The sequence below is a fragment of the Anser cygnoides genome, chromosome 12, assembly GCF_040182565.1.
Source record: "Anser cygnoides isolate HZ-2024a breed goose chromosome 12, Taihu_goose_T2T_genome, whole genome shotgun sequence".
Taxonomy (NCBI): domain Eukaryota; kingdom Metazoa; phylum Chordata; class Aves; order Anseriformes; family Anatidae; genus Anser; species Anser cygnoides.
In genome coordinates, this window is record NC_089884.1 from 8,660,656 (window position 1) to 8,686,421 (window position 25,766).

General features: G+C 35.9%; 1 long non-coding RNA gene across 8 annotated transcripts in view; it reads left to right on the forward strand.

Annotated features, from left to right (window-relative positions):
* The window catches only part of LOC106033253 (uncharacterized), a 416,430-nt gene that overhangs the window by 346,975 nt on the left and 43,689 nt on the right, over positions 1-25,766 (forward strand). For all 8 annotated transcript variants that reach the window (XR_010834383.1, XR_010834379.1, XR_010834380.1 and 5 more), the window contains one exon: positions 13,095-13,214. This is a non-coding gene — a long non-coding RNA (uncharacterized lncRNA). The remainder of the gene's footprint in view (positions 1-13,094; positions 13,215-25,766) is intronic.

A 25,766-nucleotide genomic window follows, 5' to 3' on the forward strand; every position in this document is an offset into this window, starting at 1 on the left:
CAGACAGAATCTGTTTCCAGGATAGGTTTATAAATATTCTGACAGGTAAAAGAGAGATTGAATATTACCTTTCATCCAAACATAAAAGTAGTAACCATATTCTCTGATCTTTCCCATATCGTGAGTGAGTGGGTCCTTTTCTGGAGAACAGACTAGTTTACAACCCACTCATTGCTCTCCAGAGGCCATACAGGACATAGGAAAATAGTATCAATGAAGGTAGCTGCTGCTGTACTTTTGTCAGCCCTGTCACCAATAAAAATGCTGGGAGGCAACAGGAGTACCAAAGCTTAGAGTCTGTGAAAAATATTCTGGAGATTAAATATTTCTTTGATGTACCTGGCTTCAGCAACATCCCATGGTCTTGGCAAAGACATAAATCAGAGCTCTAACAAAGTCAAAGATGCAAACTTAACTGCACTGAAGAGGATTCTCTGGCTGATTTGAAGGGATAATATTTAGTGTGGGAGCAAATTCTAGAAAAAGAAATAGAACTGAAGAAGAAAAAAAGAAAGCAGGGCAACAGAAAGCTACCTCCAGATTTCAAACCTAATAACACTTCAAACATAATAACAAACTTACATTTCCTAGGCCAGCAACATGATTTTGGTAGAATGCTTTGCAGGGCATAACACAAGTTGTCTTTAGTAAATGGAAGGTTAATAGACCCTCAGTCAGACAATTGGTCCTCTTAATCTGAAGTTTCATAAGATTTTAGGTGAAAAATGGAGTTTAAATACACAATGCTGATATTGACAGTATGGCTGTAAATCGGGGGTGAGAAATGCCTCTGCTTTCCAATAAGCTACATACATTTGGAACCCATTACATTTACAGAAGTATTAGGACTTAATACTAGTGATGTTTGTGTTGCATGTGAGAGGAATGCAGTTAGAGGTATGTTGTGCTCCAAGAAAATTCTTAATCCAAAATTTTTCTGGTCTGGCTTATTCAAGTAAGTCTTTCAGCACGCAGATACATACTGGTATGACTCTTCTAAAATGGATTAAAATGCATATCTAAACTGCTTCTGCCAAATTCAGCATACTCCTTGTTCTTGCTCCACTGACCAATCCAATTAAACAAAAGATAGAAGTTTTCATATTGGATCTGACATTCATTATGTCTTATTACAGAAATGTTAGCACCTAAGTGGGAGTCAGGAGACAGTAATATTTTTTTCTAGAACTGAACTGTAATATGTAGTGTTAACCACCTTGTGACCCAAAGAGCAGATGTAATCACCATTTACACTGATGGAAGCTGCATGATCTAGAAAAAGTCACAAACAACACTTTGATTTCATTTGAAATATCACAACTTGGCAGAGCTGCTTTGTTAATTACTGGTCCATAACTTTGTTGCTCTGGCCAGTTCAGGAGGTGCCAGCACTGGAGAATTCACTCTAGAAAAGATTTTCATTGGATAAATTGGATTTGGAAACAGGCTATTACGATTAAATAATGGATAAATATTTGCTCCTACTTACTCAAATGCATTAATGTGTAATCTGGGTTTATTTAATTCATTCATGTCAGAAAATTGATAAATGGTATTTTAGCTACTTTTGGATGCCTGTGACTGTAAAATTTTGTCCCTTATGAACTCTAAATACAGTGGAACATAATTTTTCATATGATTTCAATGGAACTAAGATTTACACCTCAATAGCTTTGCAACATTGCAATATTTAATTAAATAACACGTGTGGAGTTACATGCATTGTCTATAAAAGCTGAACATAAACTAATAACAGAAAGCTACTAGCCCACTGGATGCATTTTCATGTCTGAGGAATACATAAAAGGATCACAGCTTTGCCACAATGCATATTATACTACTTGAGTCTTAGAAGACATCTGACTCAGACTCTCAGGCCTAAAAGGATTAAATTTGTCCCTTTTTTATAGTACTTACAGTACATAAAGAAAAGTTCTTTTAAAGTGCTGTAGCTAGCTGTAGTTCCCTGATTCTGAACCTAGTTTTGAATCCAGCCTACACAGTGCTCCAAAATGGATTAATTTATAAATATTTGCATAAGGAACAGCAACATTGAACACTCTGTACCTGCTCAGTACTGAAGTCAGGGAGAGATGCTACAACTCTTTTAGTCTCCCCAGAAAATAAACAAACTCACTATCTTCTACATGTCTGAGTAAATTTATAGGATTATTTAACATATTAACATTGAAGTGACACCAAAGGCGCTCTCCTTTCTTCTGTCTTGCTCTCCACTTTTCTTTTTCTGTATCTTTTGTCCCTTTGTATTGGAAATCATAAATTTATTTTCCATTTCAGGGTTGTTTGTAGATTTTGAAATGTAAGAGAAAATCAGTAATTGTTTCTGAGGACATTTGTAGACTAGCAGCTTTTCCATAACTCTGGTGATAGCTGAGGACCAGACTTAATGACTCTGTGCAGTCTCATGATCCCTTGGATCTGTTTACTAGAGGTCCTAGAGGTCGTTATTACAATGTCCTCTCCTCTTTTTACTTTTTATTTTTTTTCCCTCCATCTAAGGCTGCCAAGATTTATTTATTTTTTTTCCTTGTAGGAACCTCTCTAAAATTTGTGTTATGTCCCTTTCCCTAGCAGCTGGCACACAACGAACATAACCTTTTCTGCCTCATGCCCATTGCCTTCAGTAGCCAGGTAAAGTTTCTCTGTAGAGGTGATCTGTCTTTTGTCAGTGCTATTTTGTGTGGCTTGCAGTTGAGGAAAGAGAAAATTTCCAAAGCAAAATAAACTGAAGAAAGATTACAACTACACATCATTAAAGTTTTCTTCTATCTTCTCTGTGTAACTATCTATTGGAGTAGTTACTAATATCTTTCTCCATACAGTGAAAGATGGGGAAACAGTGACTTGTGCAGCTAACAGTGCTGCAGGTGTGCTATTGCCAGCAGTGTAAAACTTGATCTTTGTCAATATGGAAAAAACAAAATAATCATCCTGATTTTTACAGGAAATTTGAACATGTGAATTTCCACACATCCTAAATTAATTCTGGATTTGATTTTAAATCCTTCATACCATCACAGGAACAGACTCTCCTTGCAGTTTCAAAATTACAAAAGGACTAACTATGCAGTAAACAACCTTGATATTCTCTCTCTCTCTGTACAACCTTCTAATGACTGTCATTGCTTTAGCTTCAAGAGGTTGTGTGATCTAATTAGGGCAAATTGAATAAGACTGCTTTTATGCTAACGCGTGAGAAAGTTAATTGAAATCAATCCATGTTCAGTGAAAATGCTAGAGACATCACTGATAATTTAAAGCAATTAAAAGATGTTGTCCTGAAGCAAGGCAGAAACATTAAGTCTAAGAGCCTGTTAAAAGAAAACTACCTAAAATATTTAAATGATATTATTCAGTTAAGATGGACTGGGGATAGCTGAAGCAATTAGAAATCATAAAGCATAGAATCAGTCACATGTAATCTTCTTTGAGTTAGCTCAAGCCTTTTGTTTTTTGGAAAAAAATAGATCTTTTTAAAAATCACATTTGTGACATTTTGTGAACAGAGGTGTACTAATGATATGAGGCAGTAGGCTTGCAAATCTCCAGTTCTCATTTATGGGCCATTGTGCTTTAAGAAAACAGCAGGTATAGAATTTAAATTCAAATGTATTTTCAAATGTATTTGGATATATCTTTATATTACTTGTTCATAGAATGCAAAACTTTGTATTCGGTGGATGCGAATGTTATAGCTTTTATCAAATTCCTAAACAAAACAGCATAAAGAGGATAAGGGTTTTCGCTTCTTATGTCACCATCTCAATCAGTGTACCCATGCAAATTGCTCAGGAGATCAGAATTCAGAGCTTCACAGTTCTGCAGCATCTTTATTTAGAAGTTTCTTCTACCAGAAGAAATAAGATATAGGATAAAGAGTAAAATCCAAAAACACATTTGGAGTATCTGCAAAAGTTAATCTTCTTTTTATTTAGCCCCTTGAGCAGACATGATGAACTTGATTGTATTGCCTGCCAGCTCTAGCAGGACTTGTGATGTTCACTGGGAAAGTTTAGCTGCAATCACACATGCTGGCAATATTGAACAGACATGAAATTGTATTAAAGATTAGTTCTATAATAGAACCTATACCATAGATGCAGGCTGAAGATAGATAAAATTAATCTGCCAAATACAAGTAGTTATCTTTTATGATCTGTCACAGCTTGCACTTGCAGATTTTTTTTATAAATATTTATCTTGACCATTCTTAGCCATGGTTAAACATACGGAAGTTCAAAATGACTGATTCTGAGTCAATAGCACAGTGGATTATTATATTTTTAATTAAAATAAAATAAAAAAGAAGGCCCAGCAAGACTATAATTGTGATCACAGCTTTCTTTACTTATTGTATCACCAAGGGATCTTCAAATAAATATTTAAGCTCATTTTTACTTGTTATAAGCGTGTTCCATTCCCAGTCCCTGATTATCCATCCCTGGTTCAGTTTTTCATCCTGGTTCCTTAGTATGATTTATAGCATGTTCTACATGGCATGTGATGTGTTGCAGTTTTCCTCCCCTGGAGGGCATGGTGCATACCTGGCTTTCATCCACGTGTGCAGATTAGGCATGGCTAACACACAACAGAGGTAAGGGTGGATGCTGGAAGTTGTGTCTTCCATGTAGTGCACCTACAGGCAGTGTGGAAAGACCCCACACATTCATGTGTCTGACCTGGATGAGGGGATCGAGTGCACCCTCAGTAAGTTTGCAGATGACACTAAGTTAGGTGCGTGTATCGATCTGCTCGAGGGAAGGAAGGCTCTGCAGGAGGATCTGGATAGGCTGGAGCGATGGGCTGAGGTCAACTGTATGAAGTTCAGCAAGGCCAAGTGCCGGGTCCTGCACCTGGGGCACAACAACCCCAAGCAGCGCTACAGGCTGGGAGATGAGTGGCTGGAAAGCTGCCTGGCCGAGAAGGACCTGGGAGTACTGGTTGATAGTCGGCTGAATATGAGCCAGCAGTGTGCTCACGTGGCCAAGAAGGCCAACGGCATCCTGGCTTGCATAAGAAGCAGTGTGGCCAGCAGGTCTAGGGAGGTGATTGTCCCCCTGTACTCGGCTCTGGTGAGGCCGCACCTCGAGTACTGTGTTCAGTTTTGGGCCCCTTGCTACAAGAAGGATGTCGAGGTGCTCGAGAGAGTCCAGAGGAGGGCAACAAAGCTGGTGAGGGGTCTGGAGAACAAGTCTTATGAGGAGCGGCTAAGGGAGCTGGGGTCGTTTAGCCTCGAGAAGAGGAGGCTCAGGGGCGACCTTATCGCTCTCTATAGGTACCTTAAAGGAGGCTGTAGAGAGGTGGGGATTGGTCTATTCTCCCATGTGCCTGGTGACAGGACGAGGGGGAATGGGCTAAAGTTGTGCCAGGGGAGGTTTAGGTTGGATGTTAGGAAGAACTTCTTTACTGAAAGGGTTGTTAGGCATTGGAATGGGCTGCCCAGGGAGGTGGTTGAGTCGCCATCCCTGGAGGTCTTTAAAAGACGTTTAGATGTAGCCCTTAGTGATATGGTTTAGTGTAGGACTTGTTAGTTTAAGGGCAGAGGTTGGACTAGATGATCTTGCAGGTCTCTCCCAACCTAGACGATTCTGTGATTCTGTGATTCTATGTGTTTGGATCCCTCAGCATGGGATGGGAACGTAACGTCTAAAAGATTTTACATTCTTGCTATGAAATACAGTCTTGGGGTATATATCAGACAATTTCTATTAAATGTGTCAGCTGTTTGCATTTGCATTCCTTCTCTTCATGTATACTATTGTCAGGCTGCAATAAATAAGGCCTGTGTACTATTCAGTATTTCTACTGCTGGTACTATTGGTGAGCTGCTTTTTTCCTTGAAGTGTTGGCTTCACCTTGTAATCTTGTGAAAGTTAATTTGAGTTGAAGTATTTCCCCCCCCCCCCCCCTTTTAATAGAGAGTATATTCTCATTCTTTTAACTGCAGAAAATAAGGTTAAACAAACAAACAATTAGTCCCTGAATGTTTGGTTCATTCAGGAATTATGAGTCATTATTGAGACTAGGCATCTGATGTTTTATGCCTTAATTATAAAACTTCCTCTGATATTATTTCTGGGGGAAAAAAAATAGAAAATTGAAAAACCAACTCTACCCACAAATAAATAAATAAATAAAATAAAATAAAGAAAAATCTCTGGACTTCTGTACCTATAGCATCTTTTAAAATTCCCGTGTTTTTAAATTTTTAACTTTTTCTAGCTTCAGAAACAAACAAAAATCTGTTTCTAGTCCTAATCTGAACATAGAAACTTAAACTAAACCAGCATTCTATAAGAGGATTATCTCTGTTCTCTGGACGAATATACTTTATGAGTTTTGAACAGTATTCGGTTAAGTGTCAGTTTAGCTGAACTGGTTTTCCCTTGTCCCTTCCTGTTAGTTATATATATCACCTCTAACAACTTTAGCTTTTATGCACTTGCACATTATGCTACAAACTCACTTTGAAAATGCCATGCCTTATTTCCTCTGCAAGATGTTTAATCAAAAATGACCCACAATTTCAAGCATGAATGCCTAACATCTTATTATTAACCACTACCTGGGACATTTTATAACATTCTAACCTCAGCTGGGATGTGGTTACAGAATCCAGGAGGCTACCAGTATTTTACAGTTTAGGTAACCTAACTCTTCTTAACATTTGGTATGAAACAGTATGGGGAAAGATATCCTGGTCTAAATATTTACTGTAGGAACATACCCTTGTTGTACCGTAAGATCCAAGAAAAGCACCTTTCTTCTATTTATTTCTTTAAATTTCCATGGCCAGGATATCTTGTTTGATTGGAATAAGTTTAAGTTTTTACATACTGTGAGTAGATTTTTTATATAGAGCAAGATTTTTGCTCTTGATCTAATTTGAAAACTCAAGAAATCAAGTAAGAGCCTGCCCAAAGAAGGTCTGGATTAATTCATTTTCCCTTCTTCTTTGACTTCTCAAGGGTTTCACTACAATTATACTTACCAGTTAGTTCACGAAATTTTCAGACACCTTTCATCATAGACCTTTCACTTCAATTTGAAGAGTACAGTAAGCTCTGGGCAAAATGATACTGTAACGATTGCCTTTTAATTTGTGTCACATGAACCAAACACAAATATCCAGAGCCAGCCTTTGTAATCTTGTGTGTCTAGCAAGTCTTACTAGTATGGGAAGAACAACTCTTATTTTTTTTTTTTTTTTTAAGAAATGATTTTTTTAATGGAGTAATGTTTGAAAATTTACTAAGGAGAAGCAATGACTGGGGCTAAACAGTTTTTTCCTTTTTTTTTTTCTCTTTTCTTTTTCTCCCTATAAATCAATTTTCTCAAAGTCATTTAGAGATTGTTTTCCTTTTTGAAAGACTATGCTTTGAAGATTCATTTTTTTTTAAGAATGCAGGTTATATCAGTGCTAGAATGATAGAAATTGTACCCAGACTATAAAACTAGTTTTATCTTAGGGTGCCTATGTCTTTGACTCAGTAACAGCAGGAGTCTTACCAGTGTTACAGGACAACCTGTTGATGTGAATGTCTGAGAGTATAAGGGCATGGACTTGTTAAAGCACTTCTCTAGTTCAGTAACAGTGGTAGCATTTCTGAAGTTTTTTTCAGGAATGGTTAGGCATGAAGTGCATCTGGCTTAGGTGCTTTGGAAATTATATAAATATAGCTGAAGCTTCCTTTAAATGATAGCATGAGCTGAGCTGATAAAATGGTGGAAAAGTGTGATGAATTTGATTTTACTTTTCCTCTTGATGAGGGAATGGGGAATATTGTACAGATAACATATAAAGCAACAAAATGCAGGATCATTCCTGCCATTTTTTTACTCTGTTCTTTAGTACTGGGGTTTTGTCATACTGCTGGCTAACTAATTAAGGCTTCAGTATACAGCATTCTGCCATGGAAATAATCATGCTCATCTGAAGGTCATACTAAATTATGTGGGTCTTAGGTGCATAATGTCAAATTCTAACAATGCTATTTCAAGATAATGATATTGTTTAAAAATTGGAATGCACTTACAATGGGAAATAAGAATTTATTCCTGTATGGTGAGCAGGTAGCTTTTAAGAAGGTCATTTTTGTTTGTTTCTCTACAGAGACCCTCATTTGCAGAAAAAATACAGTTGGCTCTCTAAAACTTTGTCATTTATGAGTTGCAAAGTGGGATAGTTTGGTAATATACAGCCTGCAGTGCTTAAATTAAAATATATATATAATAAAAAATCTTGTGTGGCTATTGGTTACAGTGCTCTTGCAGCACTTTATAGATGAGTTAAATGTAGTGATACAGCTTTGACATGCAATGTAAAGCTGCTTGGATGAAATTCTGCTGAGTCATAGCTAAAGTTCATTTGATATTTTTGTCTGTACTGGATATTCATATCTGCACCATTATGCTAAACGGACTACAGAAAGATCTACTGCTGGTATCGGAGTCTTCTTTTTCTTACCTTCTTTTTGTTCTTTAAAATATATGTTACACATTTGTGTATTTTGGGTATTTTGCAATGCTTACTGCTTTTTAAATGTTAGTTTCTTTTTCACTCACTTTCAATTGAGCGCATATCACTTCATTATATTGTCCCTACTCTTAATATGTGTGTGAACGTTTTTTGTTTGTTTTTGTTTTTAATCTCCTGGATCATATTATTTAAATAATACTGAAAAAAATGTTGCTGCACACAGCCCTTGGGATTAAAACTAACTCTACAGCCATCAACACAAATCCCAAGAGAACAGCCTTCATACTTGGTGCTCCATCTATGATCTGTCCCGTGGGCATGCCTCGGGGAATTCTGAGGTCAGCTCTCTTAGGACTATAGGTAGGAAGTTGTGTGTCTAGATACAGGTTCAGGGAAAATATTAAACAGAATGTCCTTATCCATTGTAATCTGATGTCATTTCAGAAGCCAAATCTCTAATTCTTTTACACCATGTGCTGAATATTTTTTTTTTCCTGTTAAAAACACTAATATTGTTTTCCCTTTCATAAATGTAGTGATTTGAGATTTTTTATGAATTTCAACCATTGGCTGAAATAGAGAAAAAATATGTCCAATAAGTATTTTCAGATTGGACATGAGTTTGAGCTATGATTTATGTTTTGGGGGAATTTAGAATAGTATTTTTCTTCCAAACTGTATGATGATGTGTGGAAAAACTTTTTAAGTAGAATCACAGACGTTTCAAAGTTCCTAAGCCATTTAACCTAAAAATTATATTATTTTTGAGATTACTAATAAGAACAAAAAGCATCTTTGCTGACTACATTTTTTTTCTATTGCATTTCACTTTACTTTAAATATCACTTCTGTTTGCACTACACTGTTTGTTTTCCTAGTGAGTTTTCATGAAATTTCAGTCTTTCACCAGCTTTTTTTTTTTTTTTCCTGTGAGATTTAAACAAGGTAAAACCACTCCCTGTGTACATGTTTAAATGAAAAGCTTCATAAAAGCAATATTGGCATTTATGGTATATGCTGAATCCATCTTTTTTAAGTATTTGCTGAAAAATGATAGAGAATTCAATGATAACATTAGTCAGGTGCTTATGTTTTGCTCATCAAAGCGCTTTCCATGAAAACAAAGCCACATGGAACCAGAATCACTGTGTTTAAAAGGCTGTTTGACTTCTGTTATATCAAAGATCTACCTATTTAGATAAAGTGGCAAGATGGTGTTTGGTTGTGGGAGATGATAACATTGAAAAAAATATCTTGAAACATTGCTTTAGACAGATTTTAAAATTTAGTCTTTTTTTACTTGACATAAATTCTAGTTGACTTAAATATGCTGCTTTGCACACCAGGCTGTGTGTGATCGTTCTGAAGCATAACTGATTGATTGATGCCTATGTAGCTTTGGCATATCATGCATAGTCATTCAGTCCCTCTTGGACTGACACAATAATGCCACTTTATATATACAATTAGCTTGCTCTTTTCTCCTGGGATCAAAGTGTTATAGTGCTTCTGAGCATCTTGTTTTTATGTTATAAAGTTCGATTGGTCTTCACCTGTTGCCAGTTCATGGAGTGTGACCTATACTTTATTTAGAGTTGTCTTCTCACAGTGCTTCAGTAATCACACAAATGAAAATGAAATATGTTTTGATTTCTTCTGGAACCTATTAATGAAGAAAATGATTTTGTCTTTTCTTGTGGAATTTTTACGTTACACACTGGTAAAGAGCCTGAAAAGCAGGTAGCATCTTTCACATGAAAAGTTCCAGCAGTTTGTTCTTGCTTTCTAAAGGGGAAAAATCTAAAGTCATTCTGCTCTAGATTAACAAGAGGCCTTTTGCTATCAGTTTGTATTGCTTTAGAGTTTATTCCTAACAAGCTTTTGTCCTTGCAGTGTATAGCTACTAGCTGTCAGAAGCCATTTATGTAGCTTGTGATTTTAATCAATTCAGCGTGTCTGCTGAAAGTAATAAAACATCATTGAAATTCTGTTTTAAGGAACTTAATACACTAACTGCTTCCCATGTAACTACAGACAGCTAAACTGTAAGATATGGACACTATATTGCTAAGCTTTCAAAAAAAAATTTGCACTGATATCCTTCGTTGCACTTTAACTTATAGATTAATAGACCTTTAAATTTGAAACCAGCTCATCACCTTGCATTAAATGAAACAAGCCTATTTTGGACTGCTTGTAATAAAGGGTCAAGATAATCTTAAAGGTAGATAAATTCTGGCTGGAACAGAAGAAAATTTCAAAAGTTATATTCATGGAAGCCCCAAGGTCTCCATCTCTAGGATTTCCTGTTCTATTTATCTCTTGGGCAGCAAAATTTACGTGCGGATACTTTGTGGTGGTTCTGGTACACCATAATCTTCCTTTTTAAATTTATGCAGGTGCTAAATCTGAACCTTGCCATAGGCAACCTAGAGGAGTGTCTCAGCTTGTAGATCACTGATCTTGAAAAAACTTGCAGAAAAAAAAAAAAAAAGCACATTTTCCTTATTATGTTTGGTTTGTTCTTGTTGTTATCACTTTGAGTTTATTAGTTGCATTGTACAGCTCACATCATGACATAATTAGCAAATTCAGTGACCTAAAGAGGTGTCAGCTCATTTGTTCATGTACTGGTAGATATGAGTGTTTCTACTCAACAGCCTTAATCATACAGGCTGGAAATGCCAGAAGGGAATTTTTGGTAAACTCAAAGGCAAGAGGAAATTGTGAATGACCTTCCTTATCTTTAAGGTCACGTCAGATTTGGAAGAATACTTCCAAAAGACAATGATAATTAACAAGCATTTGATTCTGAAAAACAGAGATGAAACAAATGAATAAATTCTGGGATGAGGTACTGACCACATATCAACAGCATGCCAGTAACATAAGTACTCACTAAATACCATAACATAAAAAGCTTGCAGGATTTTTTTTTTATGGTGGTTTTCCAGTCATTGGTTGAAATTACTCTGGACTATATAAGGACATAGTTAAAGACGTGTGAGAAGTCACTGTGGCAGCGTCCAGCAAAGGATGCTGACCTTCACACCGATACACACTTTTAAAATGTCAAGAGTATCAGTGGGAAGAGAAGTAGAGGCTGAAATACAAAAGGAATGCAAATGTGGGCAATGGAAAGCTATCTGCTTCAAAGTGCAAGTGGCAATCAATAACTTCTTAACTAGGCAAAAGAGAGAAAATAACTCCACATGGTGTGTTGTCAGAGGCTGGAAGACCTAAGGCACTTTCAGAAAGTGAAAACAGTTGCACTCACAGTATGTAGAGATTTGCTAATAATCAGGCAGGGCATTTAAAACCTCTGTGATATGAAATTCTGGAGAACAGAGAATAAAGAAACATTGGAGCTGGAACTCATAGATCACCTTCATCAGCCTTCATCTCTGACTGCCTGGAGCGCAAGTTCAGAATAACAGCAGAACCTCTTAGTCTAATTTCAAGCCTCTTAGACAAGCAACTTAAGGATAGTGCCTGGGATGGAAAAAGAAACCATGCAGAGTAAGCCAAAAAGGAATGCTGAGCAACTGCACTTGCCACAGCCAGATATCCAACTTGATGATGGCTTTTAGTTTTGTTTGTTTGTCTGTTTGTTTTGTTGTTGTTGTTGTTGTTTGTTGTTGTATTTTGTTTTTTTTCCTCAGCTCTTTCAAAGTATGTTGGGAAAAGAAGTCAGATAACATGACCTCATGCCATGAATAGTTAGGAGATATATAGGTATACTTGGTCATGTCTCTGTGAGCAACGTCCTCTTATAGACAAAGAGCTTGGCTGAAGTGTGATCTCGGTAATGGGTAAATTAATTAATCTGTAGAATGGAAGTGGACTGATAAGTGTATGAAAAATTCTAGAACTACCTAGCACAACCTTTCTTTTGTTTGAAGGCATCTATCCACACTTGTTTAGTTCAGTCCATAGTTTAGGAATATTTCTGTATTCAATGTTGATTCTTGGATCCAGAAGATTCTTGGGTGTGTGGTTTAATGCTTTCTTGTATACATTAGTTTTTTGTAGGCCTTATGCTACCTCTGAGGTACAGTGTGTCAATATACTGAAGCTATCAGCACTTAGAAAATTATAGAAATAATAATAATAATAGTCTTTCTGACTTTTCACTAGTAGACTACCACAAGTAGGCCTGTCTGAAGTTTTAGGGATTAACTACTATCAAGTTTGCAATCCATCTTGTGTTGTTCTTACATAGCGGGCACTCAAAACAGCTGTAAGGCATATTTATTCCAAAGCCTGACCTTTTTAGTATTTTCACCAAGACAGTGGATTACATCAGGATATAAGGACTGTTGCAAGTCTCACTTTTTTCTAATTTCTATTCTTTTTGGTTTTGCTTTATTTAACACAAATATACTGAATTATGTAAAACGGGGGAAAAAAAAAAAAAAGGCTCCTTCTACATTTTGGGACTAGATGAGGTCTTCCTCCTAATGAAAGGATGAGAGAATAAACCGCTCCGGCGTGCTATTTAATGTGGAGAAGACAGTCAGACATGACATTGAGGAAATCAGTATAAAAATGGTTTCATATAGGATGGTACTGTTTTACTTTCTTTGTGTTCCAGAGTTTAAAAGAAAGAAAGAAAGAAAACAGAACTGGAAGGGGATCGATGCCATTTCACAAGATAGGATCAAACTATTGCTGCAGAAAGCTGGAAGAAGCTTGCAGATCGGCTGAATCTTGAGTAAGTTGGAATGCATAGATAAAAAGTAGTGTTGCCCATGGTCTTAGAAGTTAGTGAGGCTGCAGTTCTCTTGAGTTCTCAGCTTGAAGCCTTTCACTAAAACATTTAGAAAGCAACATAAAACAAGTAAACAAAAGAAATTGATTTTTTTTTCTGCACACAAATGCTGGGTTTAAAGTAAGTCTAACTATAACTTCTGAGTATATTGCCTATAACTTAGCCCACCATCTTGATCTTTTGTCTTCGTCTATGATGTACATCATGCACAGTCATTTTCAAGAGGATAGTTTTATGTTTACAATTTTTTTTTAGCTCTAACATACATTGCTTTTTATCCAGCTTTATACTTAACTCACCTAGACATTCATATAGATGTGAAAATGCGCTAATTTTTAAGATACTTCATCTAGCTTCATGTTGTGATAATTCATACTGAAATATCAATGCTACTAATAGGTAGGAGACTTCCAACTGAATTCTTTATGAACTTTTCCTGACCTACTATGTAGTGTGTTAGCTTTTCACTCTGGCTGACATTATGCATGGATGGATTAGATAACATCACCACACATTGTGATGTTATCCTTGCTTTCTAGTAGAGTGGCAACAGAATTGTTCATATTACTTTTTGACTTGCGAATTTTGTATGTGTGTTTTTGTGCCTCTCACATAGAAAAGCGTTGATTAAAGCTGCAGCATTTTGTTTCTTTCAAAAATATCTCGCTAGATGAAGTAGCCAGTTCCAAGCACTGAGGAATAAATTAGGAATGTCCCTCAGACAGTAATATAGCCTAATTAAATCAAGCTAAACAGTATTTAATTAGACTCATATCTCAAATGAAGGTAAGGGAGGTAATGATATGACTGATTCCTTTCAGGGTAGACTGTGATATCATAACTGTAAGTTTGAGATTTTTAAACCGTCATATTTTCAAGCCCCTGGAAACATAGTCCTCTTTAGAGAGGCCTTGATGTGGGAACCATAAAAATCAAATGTACTGAGATAATCAGTAGTTTAGGAAGCACTTATTCTCCCATCCTAATCTTCATAGATGCAGCTTTAGAATCTTTCTCTTTGCTGCCTAATCCATTGTTTTCAGGAGTCATTACTACCAAACATTTTCTAATATAGCTAAATGAACAGCTCCAAATGATTTATGTGAATGCTTCACAGTGAGTATTGGGAAAGAGGAAAACTCCACAAAAGAGCTGAGGACCCAATGATATCTGTTTAGACTTCTGAATAAATGAACAAGATTTTGAAGAGGTTACAGTGCCAATTTTCCTCAGCGCCAGCTTCTCTTAGTTCATCTCAAATAGTATTACTGGATAGCTTTATTATATTTTGGATAGGAACCAAAATAACAATATTATTTTCTAAAATAATCTCTTGGGAAAAGATAGACAAAACACAGTGGAGATTTTGACATGAAAACAGAAAGTAAATATTCTAATAGAAATATCTGACAGACGGTACAGTTTTCAAACATCTTAAATTTGCTGATTATTGTCTCTAAATTCAATCAAAGTGCCAGGTCAGTGCTAATGTTGTTCAAAAATATTCCTCAGAAATTGTTTATTAAAGTTTTATCTCTAATATACCTCCAATTCAACAGCATGAGGAGCTGAATATAGGGAATTTCAATCTGTGTACAGCCATAAAATACCAAGAATTTTGAAAGCAGTAATGAAACACCCAACATATTAAATGCTCTTGAAGAATTATTATAGCTATTTTATATTTTATCAGGTTTTAATAGCTAAGCAAATCGCTATCTTGTGCAATTGCACACACTGGAATTACATTCATAAGTGTTTTGTGAGAAACGATGTGATATTGTGGGAAGTAATACAAAATAAGCCTGTTTACTTTTTATTTAAATTTGATACCAAGCCTCTATGGACAATGTAGTCTTTTTAATTTGAGGTAATACTTGTGTAGTTTAACTCCAAACATACTTTTCTCTGTGAAAGCAGTTACTATAGCAAGGAGTTTATACAGGTTCCATTATACTGCACAGTATAGCCCCAAAGAAAAATTTATCTATATTCAGAGAAACATGTGTCCCTCTGCATAAAAAAGAAAGAGTTTGGAGGAACAAGGTAGCCCCAGAATTGAGGAAGATAGATTATAGTTTTGTCAGCCCTCTACTGTGGTTCTTGTTGTTCCCTTCCCCTCTTCATGAGATGGTTTTAGACTAGAAATATTCTCATTTTTCTCACTGTGTGCTGAGGCCACTGACCTCTGATCTTCTGCTTGGTTGCTGTTGCTTCCTGTCATAGATTTTAGGAGAGATTGCTGCTTTACATTTAACTTTCACTCTCTGGCTGCCTGGTAATGTAGGACTGATCAAGTCATCCCAGAAGACTGGCCAAGATAAATTAGATGCTTAATTTGCACATCAGGAACTGCAGACAGGCTAATTTTAAAAGGACATTTTGATAAAGTAAAATAGTACTGTGCACATATTAGTAATTGCCGGTTCCACAAAATTATTAATGATAAATGAGCTCTGGGCTTTGAATCTTTGCTTAAATTAATGCTTGAAGGGAATGAAATATAGACAACAAAAGTCACTAGAAAACTTATCACATAATTTTCAACATTAAAACATTCGTGATTTTTATTATTTTTCTGTCACTATCCATAATCTTAACTGCCCTATATAAAAACAAATATAAAATAATGTATATGGTACAGATAGTCACATTGTGAACATTTCTTCCCAAACTAGAAGAATATATTTAGAAATCTGAAAACAAAAGTAATATTTGTAAACTATATGGACTTAAAAAGGAACTTCATCTATAAGTGAAGTGTTGGCAACTCAGTACAGGGTGTACCTCTTCCACTGGTCACTGTTAGGACTCCAAAATCCATTCTTTAACTTATCTTCTGTATCGATCAGATTCCTTCTGCCTTTACATTTGCACAGCTGTACCGTGTAGGGCTTGGAGGGTGTTGTTTTGATCTAGGGGAATATGGTACATAGCATAGATAATAATAGCCATGGTATCTTGGTAATGATAACCCAACTGTATGTACTAGGTTCATAAACCTGGACTGAAATTAAAGCCTACATCTGTCCTTCATATGCAATTGGTTGTTTATATCTGATGACATGCATTCTCCTCTTGGTTTTCATCTTGAGTCATGTACTTTTTACTTGTCTATTTATAAGCTAAATATGCATGAAAATTGTAGTAATTAATTCATCCAGGCATTGAGATTGAGGTGTTTAAGTGTTGTTTTGACATTCACCATTTGAACTGGCTTTTGCATATGGGTTTTCTGGTAGACCTCTGGCATAATACAGGTACCCTGCCATTATTTAGCTACTTATTGTCCCCACTGTCATGTTCCATCATAGCTTCTGTGCACAATATGAAAACAAGGCTTCACATATGTCACCTCTCTCTAACATTGTTCAGCCCGCTTTAAAGATTCCCCACGCTTCCCAATATGGCCTGAATGCAGTTGTGCTTAGGGAATGATCTTTGGTGTGACTCCTTGTTCTTGCATATGGTCTCCTTGATGCACCAAAGCCTTTCTCCCTCTTGCTAGACAGATTTTTATCTTTCCACATCTATCCTGAGCAAGCAGAAAACAAAGCAGAACATTAAAAATCTGTGTGTTATGCAGGTATTTTCATTGTCTATTTTATTTCAGTCTATCCTCTCCCTCTCCCATATGTAAATACAAAAGGATCAAGGTTGCTTTCTTCAGATGTGCCATCAGACTCTGCTACCAACCACCTCTCCCAAGTTTTTCAAAGACTGTTGCCAAACAGAAAAATGGACTCTGTATGTGTCTGTATCCATGAATGAAATTCAGCCAAGAGTCTGTTCAGCTCCTCCAATAATCCTTAGGAGAAGTGCTCTTGGACATAATTTTTTAATGGACAGATTTCGATTTTTTTCCCAGATTTTTCTGTTTGCGCATTCCATCACACATGACTAAAGACTAAACTTCTGTGTCTACTTATTGTCTGATATTTTAATATCAACAGAGACAATAGCCTACCAAACTTTTGTTTACTTTGCATTTTACTTTATTTGTACACATTTCCCATTTATTCATTCTGTTATGAATACAAAAATGTGTATGTGTATATTTGTAGTGGTGTTATTGGTTTCAAAAACTTCTCAAAACTACCTTGAGAACTCTTTAAATCAGTTTCTTAAGTGGTGTCTCTTGAAATGCTGAGGACATAAAATATTGGCCATCTACACAGTTGTTGTGCACATTCTTTTCTCTGTTTCACAAACAAACTGTTTTTATGCTTTGCATCTCATTTACACATTACTGAGAACTGTAACTTGCAAAGGGCAAAGAGTTTGCTGGGGAGCCTTCTTCAGAGCATTTGCATATTACATGTGTCAGTTTGAATGAATATAAATACATGTGTGATTTTTCAAATAAAGTAAGAAAAGTTTGAAAAGAGTAATATAAAAGTAAGTAATTTAAAAGTTTGAACTCATTATATAACTTTCATTTCATAACAAATAATCCTCTATAATTATTCCACTTTGTGTATCACTCAGATACTTCTAGATTTGCACCAGAATTGTGGGCACAGACAAGAACAGCAAAGATTAGATCCAGCCATTAATCCTATAGAACTTCATGAAAAATGGTGTTTGGACTTGAAAAATTCAACTATATAAGGTTGCTCATTTATATATATTGGTAGCACGTGGCTTCCAGGAATATGCCTTTTTGCCAGTGTTATGATCATGCAGGCTGACCGTGCTGAGCCACTGACTTGCATGAATCCCCAGATGAAATGTGTCCTGGGAAAGAGTGTAATTTTGAGGAGTCTCTGGAGGAGCTGGGGTGGAAACAAAGGCCCGTGCCAGCACAAAACCCCTGTATTCACCATTAAAACTGTTGCCATTTGAATCTACTTCTGAGCATCTGACTGGTCCAGTAAGAAATGCTGGTTTTGAAACTAATATTGTCCCAATGTCCCTCCTGATGTCACTCACATTCTGATAGCAAAGCTTAGATAATCACTATTTATTTATTTATTTATTTTTCCCTCTTGGTTTGCCCTTTTGTTTTTTAACTCCCTGACAGTGGTCCTTGATTAATGTTGATATCTAGGGGCAACATTCTTTTCAGTCCTGGACAGAAAGAAAATTCATTTTTACAAGAGACAGCGTCTGCATCTCCCGTAAATGTAAGAAGGTGCTATAGATATTTCAGTACCCTAAGGACATCTTTATATAATGATTGCTCTTGGGCAGAAGCAATTTAAAAATCCCACTGCATACATAAGATGTTTAGTATAATAAATGAGGACAAATGCAAAAGAATTGCAATAAATAAACTAAACACAGGAGAATACTGGATTCAGTATATAATTAATAGAAGTACAGTTGCTTACTTATAAATGCTTTGTTCTTTTTACAAACGTCTTTGGTACAAGTTCCTATTGAAGACTGCAGCCTTCCTAAATTTTCAAATTACCTTTTCTCACTTGGATTTGTGCTATAATTAAATAAATACTTTTATTTCAATAATATTTTTAACTTTATAGCTTCTAAGAACAACAGAGAAACTGTAAGAGTTTGTCTGAACATCTTTTTCGAGGACATGTTAGATGAACTGTCAAAATAATGTTTGGAGTCTGCAAGAATTAAACCTCTCCATCATCTCCTTCATCTTTAGTCGTTGCTTATATGATCAGCTCTATAGTTCCTCATATCATTTATTTTTTGTTTTTCTGTTTTGGTGGTGGTGTTTTGTTTGTTTGTTTGTTTTTGTTTTGTTTTTTTGTCCACACCCCCCCCCCCTTTTTTTGCTGAATATTGAGCTCTACATATTGTTTTTCACAAATTTCCTACCCTTTCAGTCTCCCACTCTGGTAGTCTTGGCTTAAGGTAGTAAATAGTCGACAGTGAAAGGAGGGAAGCATGTCAGCGAGGAGACAGCACATTGCAAATGAATGTGAATCTTATGGTTTCTCAGCAGTCTTTGAATTTTAGTACTTTTGAATTTACTTGTATCCACCGTTACTCTGACATTCCTTGGAACATTTAATGCAGTGCATTGTTTATGTATTTTTAGACATAATGTCTCTGAGTAGATTCCGTGTGACTACACCACTTCAAGTGAAAATATCAGCATTTGCAGGGAGAATTATTTGAGTCATGTATTTTTACAGGATTTACAAGTGAAGAAACATTGAAGCTGTAAAACAATTATGTATTCAATTAAGACTGGTTCCTTTTTTAAAGTTGTGTATGATCTTCAGAATAACAGGCCCTTTGTTGTGGATCACTGGCAAAACTTTTTTTCCTGGGGAAAAAAATAAAATTTTGTAGCTCTAAGAGATGAACATCTACTTCAAGAGCATTATCTGTGGATAATGGCATTTGTTTTAAATAGTTTAAGGCTATCACACCTAATTTAAATTCTTTGCTTTTCTGGTGATTGAGATCTGGGTGAAACAGCACATCCCTTGTAAGAGAAAGAAAAAGAAAGAAAAAGCAAAATCCTATTTCTTGCTGATTTATCATTATTTCAGAAAGTCATGTCATCATTAAGTATGGTCTACTGGACAGGAGAATATCCAGAGTATTCACTAAATATCCCAGTATTAATCAGTAAACTTGAAGTTGCTGATCCTTTGTGTTTTATTTGGTCATTGCTAAACTAAGGAATATGATTTTGCTATAGCTGATGTTCAATAGAAAATCCAGCTTTAACTAATCAGGATTAGATTTTTAAATTAGCTCAGTACTCGCTAGCTTGCATTTTGTCCATTCTAACAGGAGCGGTTTGGAAGTTCTCATGTACAGTTGTTCCTACTAAGAGCCATGGCAATAGGTTTATGGTATTTTTCAGAGGGGATGGGGAAAATTGGCCACTTTTGACATCTTCTTACAGTGTTTGTAAGATCTGGAACACTTTTCCAGATCTCTGTACCAATGCTTCTATAAAAATGTCATTATGTCCATCTTCATAACATAATACCATCACTGACAGTGGTTTCAGGACCATTCCTTAATGCGTCATAACCAGAAGGGTGGCTACCCTGTGGAAAGGCACTGCCAGTTTATTAATCAGCTTGCATAGTGAGTGTTGCTTCCTACAAGGGCTCATATCATTTTTAACCAATTGTTAGCTTTTTATACTTCACTGGTTAGTTACTAAGAAAATGTACTTGATAAGCAGGAAGCTGTCAGTTGTGCAGATTTTACAGGGCCCTTCTCATTAAAAGCCACATCTAAAGCCCATTGAAGTTAATAGGGAGCCCGTTAGGTTTTCATCAGACCTTAAAGCAAAAAAAAAAAAATAGATTTGGCTTTCTATAGAGGTAAATTAATTGAGGGAGGGAAGAAGATGCATAGATCCAATAAACAAAGCAACTTGTGGTGTTTGTCTGCTGAGGTCAATGGCACTGCATGTGTGCTCAACTTAATCCTTGAATTTTAAGTGCAAGAACATTGCAATGAGATGCAATGAGATATTTTGAGCTTTTAGCTACAAAAGTGAACATGTTTATTTAGCATGTTTGTCCTGGGTTTTGCTGAGGACAGTCTGTGGAGCATCATTAATAAAGTGGCCTCAAAAGGGTTTGCCCAGAAAATGGGGATTGTCTAGAAATGCGGAAGCAGTCTCATATACTGGTTGCTGGCACCAGGGGCAATGACTGGGGAGAGCAGAGAAATTCAGAGAGACTGGGCTGCCTCAGCTATTCATTGATCTGTATGTAGTCCCCTTGGGGCCCATCTTTCAGTAGCTGGCACGAGGAAAAGCCTGTGCTGTCAGTATGCTCTATCTTATGCTGCAAGAGAGCAAGCTCCAGGGTGTATAACTGCAAAATTTCAGTAAAAGTAAGGTACACATTTAGCATAACATAATATCTGGACTGGGAGTGAAGCAGAGAATATCATTTCAAATATGGAAATTCAAAGACTCCCCCCATACCCATTACCCAGATTGAAAAATATATATTGTAATTTTTATTTCAGAAAAAAAAAAAAATCAGTTCAAAGCAGTGTATTAAAATTTGTCTTTTTCTGTTTTTCTGTTTCATATTACCTAAATTATATCTATATTATTTATCTAAATCATTAGGAACTGTTGTATGTGGTTCTGTAATAGTTATATAACAACACTGACTTATGAAAATACGAATTTTAATACGGAAGTCAAAGTAATCTATTTTAATTATTGAAACTATAGATTACTTGGTACACACTAAAAATTCTTCAGTTCAACCAACCTCCTTTAAAAAAAAAAAAAAAGTAGTTTATAATTTTATCAGACCACATAAAAGTTCAGTAACAAACATGCAAGTGATTTCATCATGTCAGAAACAGCCAGACATCATTTCTCCGCAGTACTGAAATCTGAAGTACATTCTATGAATGCATTGTATACTAATGTGCTATACTGATGTGTTTACTCACTTCCTACTTCTCAGGCAAAATGAAATTGAGATGCTGTATCAGATTAGCTTTATTATAAAAGTATATATGTATATTTTGAACTGCACAGTTCTTGAATATATTTTCTCAGCATCCCCACTTAAGAGGTTAATTTAATAGAACTACTTTCATCATGACCGTGGTTCTATGGGTGAGATAATAAAGAGTTTGAAAACTAGGAATAATAAATCATTATAGGAAGTTTAGTTTCAATTAGTATTATAAATGTTAGTATTTTAGCAAGGAATTGACAACTGATTGGCATGTTGCAGGTTATAGCTGTTCAGATATTAATCAAAGTTCTAAACCTTGCTTACAAAATTACTTAGACATGTACATAATTTTCCTGTATTTACATGGTAACTAAGCCTATCTTTTACATGTGTTTGCCCAGGGCCACAACTTGTAGTATATGCCGAGATCATTATGTATTATAGTGAACAATTGTCAATAAGATTCAGAAGTCAATGGGACAACACATCTGCCTTTTTGATATACATTGTCTAATCTTAAACATTAAAGAGGGTTGTTTTCTCTTTTAGTTTTGTGTGTGTTAACTTTCAGAACTAGTCAGGTTTCTGTCTAAATCTGAGCACAATAGTAGCTTTACTTCAAAAATGAATGAAACTAATTTTTTAGTAGCTTTACTTTGAAAAATGAATGAAACTAATTCGTAAAAAATACAGCTATGGGTCTTTCTGATTAAAAAGGTAATAAAAGTGCAATGCGTGCAAGCGTATTTTGCACTCAGATCTAGTTATTTTGTACTTGAACAGCCTAAATTAAATACTATAAATTCTGTCCAAGAAATGTAAATACTATGAGTTAAACCTAGCTGCATAAAAATTGAAGCTAAAAAGGAAAAGCTACCTTTAAATTCCATCTTTTATATTTGAAATCATTGGGCTTTCCTACATACGACACAAAACACCTCACTTAAGACTGTTAAAAAAAAATGTGTCAATAATTGTAAGAAAATAATGTTATTTATTTCTTTGAATACAAATAAGAAAGAAAAATCTTGACCTAGAGGAAAATAAGTGATTTATCTGACACAAAGATGAGTGAAAGTATCAGATTTCTCTCTTGTTTTTGTTAGAGAGCTTGCATTCCTGGGACTTGCAGTCCAGCAGACTGGGTGTATTAGCAATGGCAAACCATGATCAGTGAAGGGCACACTACTCAGCTCCCACTGAAGTAAGGATTCTTTTTTGTGCAGTCATGAAAAATGGTTAATAGGACTTCCAATTATTCCTAAGGAAGATCTGCAGGCATCAATGAAGTAGGCATTTTAAATCTGACTTTTCATTTTAGAGTTTTTGGTTTCAATGTTCACAGCCCATCAAACCAGAAGGATAAGCTTTTACTTCCTTTGAGGAAGATAAGGGGACAGTTCATCTCTCAGCAAGAACTCCACTCAGGAAACCAATTCAAATTGCTTTGGCAGCCCTTTGTAGAGAGGAAGGAGCCAGATGTCTACATCCAGTGAAGGTAGTGTGTGGAACGTGTTTGGGAGGAGCTTTAAAGAGCGTTTAGGAGTATTGAGAGTCTCAACAGGAGTCTAACAGGACCTAATTCCTTGTAAAATTAGTACCGTTCAGGTACTGATCAGTGCTAGGACTGCGAGGGACTTTTCTAAGACGCTGAAGCGTGTGGTCCCCAGAAATCAACCTAGGCAATGGGGTCCCTGCACCCAATGGACCCTGCAAGATATGAAAATAACTCAACAGTGAGCTATAAAACAAACATTCAGCCCCCTTAAGGAAACTAGAGCATACCACAGGCCTATTCCCCAAATTGCAAATTGAAAGCTGGCTGGATGAGGATCATTACTTCCTCCCCCAGTAAAGAAAACCAATTTGTCACATTTGAATGATTTACAGTGCAGTACTTTCCACATGTCAATGTTTGTAAGCAGCATTTTAAAGCAAAACAGAAAAGCCCAGAAGTTTAGTAGCTGAACAAATTTCTCATACTCATTCCTTTACAAAGAATAAACAAAAAAAAATCATTTCAGAATTTGGGTGGTATGGGAAATGAGGATTAAGTAAGCAGTAAGTGAAAGCAAGCTACAGCCTCAAGCAAATTTGTAATTAGGTAAGCTACAAAAACTTCAATAATGAAAGGTGTAATAGAAAGTCTGTCAGGTCCTGTACTGTAGAGAGCTTATGCGCACCATTGTAATAAATTAACAGAGATCTATTTGATTTTTTTTTGCTAAAAGTGAGAAGCCCCAAGAGTTTTGCATTACTTCATTTAGTGCTTGGTGAGGCTGTTTATATAAGACCTTCCCCTGCATTTTAAATCACTTATTGCTGCTTTGGCAGTGTCTGTTAGATTCCATTAGATTCATTAGCTCCTCTAAAGAGCATTGCTCTGTGGAAATAGCTGAAACAGCTGCCCTGTGTAATTTTGTTATTGCTTTAATTTACTCAGAATTCTGTTTTAACACTCCAGCTGTCAAATATAAAGAGGAAAAAACAATCAATATAAAAGCTTTTTCTACCTTAGTACTCTTACGTGTACAGTTTGTGGGAAGTGTAAGAAAATAAGCAAATGTAGCTTTTTGTTGTTTTCCAAGTGATTTCTTGGAGCTGTTGGAAATAGCACTTCTTAAAATGCAGTCTGTGGAACAGTACTCTGTGGGCTGAGTTCTCCTCTGCCAAACTACTTCTCTCACACAGTGAAACATCTGTCAGTCTCGAAGTGAAGCTGCATTCTGTCCAGTACCACTTGTTCACTCTTAAGTTTTGGCCAAATAGTGGTCACAAGATCTCGACATGTGCTGTGCTAGATCTTTAAAGCTTTTTAAAGCAGACACATGGGGTATGGTTTCATTGATCATCTTGGTGAGGCTTCAGAAATATTGCTGAAAATGGGTCAATCCGTTTTGTAAATTTCCTTTGATATCTTAACAAAATGCTTCATGTGTAAAAATGTGTGTTCTTTTTGCTTACAAGAATACAGATTTCTGTGAATGCTTACTTTTTATAATTCCAACCAGACCATCTATGGAGAAAATGCAGGAAATGTCCTGTCGTTGTTGAATACTGATTAGAACTATAAAGCTACAGTACAGGTTATACCAATGACAACTAGTCTGGCAGCAATTCAGGCTCAGTATCTCTCACAGAAACTATGTGATGCTGATTGAATAATATCAACCTAAAATTTGGCTCCTTGTTACAGATAACTTAAAAATACAGCTACAAAAGGACTAAATCCACATCAGAATGGACAATTTGTTTCTTGTCTGTTAAAGAAACAAACAAACAAACAAGTTACCAGTCAAAATACAGTTCTTATCTTGCACCTTGATTCTGCTCCAAAATAAAATTTTTACTGAAATGAGGCAATCATCTTTAAAGGAATTCTAAGATGAGTCTAAGTCTAGTCTTGTTCTATTCCGGGCTTCTGCCTGAAATCTAGGCAAGTAAGCTCTAGTAGTTCAGGGGTGCATTAATTAACTTTCTCCCCAAACTATTTTAAGTAGGCTACTAGTAGGAGTCACTGGGGAAGTGAATCCAGAAAATGTCTTCAGCCAATTAGAACAGTTTGTGGGTAACTTCTGGAGAGGAGAATGTGTGCCTAGTCTTTTTATAAGTTTTACAAGATTATTTAAGATAAATTGAATATTGGACACCAATCAGACAGATGTTTCCCTTCCAAAGATATCTGGGACAGGTAGTGAGACTTCATAAGACTGACAGAGAGATTATTTTTTTTTATAAATGTTTCTTGTTCTAGACTGGAGCGTGGAATAAAAATCATGATCTGCATAAATGGAAAAATCTGATCATGTATTTGGAAATTTAAATCTCTTTCAGTGAAACATCTCTAGATGATCTTGTTAAATTATGCTGCAGTTTGTCCAGCTGCTGAAGATGATTACTGACAGTTAATGACTAGAGTACATAGAGTGGTTGTATTTTAGAGAAGAGGCAAGCACTGCACAGGAACTATTGCTACCTCTGCCTCCCCCACACCTGTCTCCCTTTAGGTCTTCCTTTTTTTTTCTTCCTTCCTTTTCATGTTTTCAGTGCTCATGCTGTGCTGAATGCTGGTAAGGCAATACTTGATCCAAAAACAAGTGGCCACTTTGTATTTCTT